A 380-nucleotide genomic window follows, 5' to 3' on the forward strand; every position below is an offset into this window, starting at 1 on the left:
ACATACAACCCAAACTGGGAAAAGTGAGCCTACATGTAAGGAATGAGATGGGGTAAGAGAAAAAAACATGCAGGTCAATAGTTTAAATTCACAAATTTGTTCACCTATTATGCCAGCAGTTCCTAAACTCCTAATATCTTTAAACATCTAATTAGGTTTCCATGAGCCAAATCTGAGAGATTTCATGAATAGTGATCTTTTACTCAATATAACAAGTGGATTTCAACTTTTTATTTATTTATTTATTTTGAGAGATTTTTGCTATAGGGCACGTGCACTCAGCAGAAAGACAGAGACAGAAAGGGAAAAATGCCCCCCTCCCCGCCAGGGGTGATGACCATGCCACAATCCCTTCTCTTTCATTCTCCTCTCAGGATCTT

The 380-nt window shown here is 38.2% G+C and overlaps 1 protein-coding gene across 1 annotated transcript in view; it reads left to right on the plus strand.

Annotated features, from left to right (window-relative positions):
- The window catches only part of LOC102471814 (testis-expressed basic protein 1-like), a 22,463-nt gene that overhangs the window by 12,641 nt on the left and 9,442 nt on the right, over window positions 1–380 (plus strand). The window lies entirely within an intron of this gene.

This window comes from Tupaia chinensis, unplaced genomic scaffold, assembly GCF_000334495.1.
Source record: "Tupaia chinensis unplaced genomic scaffold, TupChi_1.0 Scaffold143603_1, whole genome shotgun sequence".
Lineage (NCBI taxonomy): Eukaryota > Metazoa > Chordata > Mammalia > Scandentia > Tupaiidae > Tupaia > Tupaia belangeri.